The sequence below is a fragment of the Suricata suricatta genome, chromosome 5 (genome assembly GCF_006229205.1).
Source record: "Suricata suricatta isolate VVHF042 chromosome 5, meerkat_22Aug2017_6uvM2_HiC, whole genome shotgun sequence".
Classification (NCBI taxonomy): domain Eukaryota; kingdom Metazoa; phylum Chordata; class Mammalia; order Carnivora; family Herpestidae; genus Suricata; species Suricata suricatta.
Window position 1 is genome coordinate 152,466,726 of NC_043704.1, and position 1,275 is coordinate 152,468,000.

General features: G+C 34.7%; 1 protein-coding gene across 1 annotated transcript in view; it reads right to left on the reverse strand.

Annotated features, from left to right (window-relative positions):
* The window catches only part of ULK4 (unc-51 like kinase 4), a 492,439-nt gene that overhangs the window by 464,183 nt on the left and 26,981 nt on the right, over nucleotides 1-1,275 (reverse strand). The gene's annotated exons all lie outside the window — the stretch shown is intronic.

A 1,275-nucleotide genomic window follows, 5' to 3' on the forward strand; every position in this document is an offset into this window, starting at 1 on the left:
TCTGGCTCGCTGTTCTGGACTCTGATCTCTGCATCTTCATGCTGGTAGCACAGTAACTAGCTACTCTTGATCACTGTGGCTTTTAGTAAGTTTTGAAGTTAGGAGGTATGATTCTTCCAATTTTGGTCTTTTTGAAGTTTGTCTTGGCCATTCTGGGTCCCGTCCATTTCCCTGTGAATTTTAGGATCAGTTTGGATGTCACTGAAGAGAAGCCAGCTTCCAGCCGTTTGTGATGGTAATGACCTTGAATCTGTGGGTCATTTTGGGGAGCATTGCGTTTTAATCATGTAAAGAATATGGGATGTCTTTCTATTTAGGTCTTTAATTTCTTTCATCATAGTTGTTTTTGAATGCAGAGGCATTTTGAATTAGTTTTTTCAGAGTTATCTCATTGTATTTATGGCTTGAGGGAAACCATTGCTTTCACTTGTTACTGTGGTTTTTATGTAACGTGTAATGCATTTAGACCAATGTGAAATTTATGTCTGCATTGAAATGAAATATACACGCACTATAATAAAATCTCATTCTGCTAGTAATTGTTTAGTTACATGTGAGAGAAAATCGTGTAACAGTAAAAAATTCATTTTATTTTTATAATTTTTTTTAATTTTTAGAGTGAGAGTGTGAGTAGGGAAGCGGTGGAAGGAGAGGGAGAGAGAATCCTAAGCAGTCCCCATGCTCAGTGCCAAGTCCAACTCAGAGCTCGATCCCACGACCTGGGATCATGACCTGAGCTGTTACCAAGAGTTAGATGCTTAACCAACTGAGCCACCCAGGCACCCCCGAAAAGGCATTTTGAAATGTAATCGATGTTGAATCTCTTCTGGCCATGGCTGCTGTGGAGGAGTGCAGCTAATCATTTTATTGAGAAAAGTCCAGGGGCAATTATATAAGTAGTATATAAGAGTTTATCTTGTGTAATTTTTAAGTGATCCTCTTTTATTCAATTACAAAATTCTTATACTTGTAGAAAATTTGGAAAATATATGCAAGGACAAAGAAAAACTACTTGTAATTTAATTATCTGGGGTAACTGGTTATATTTAATTTTTTTTCATTTAGTAGATTGCAATGTTTGATCACTTTCTTTCTGAGCATTATATTTTATTTTTTGCTATCGTGAGTGGGTGTTTCATTTTTAGAATATGTTAACTGTGCACACATTTCATTTATATATAGGAAATTAATTTTTACATATAAATTTCTAATTGGACTACCTTACTAATTCTCATATTAATTAATTATTTTTTAGTTCATTGTTTTGGCCTTTTT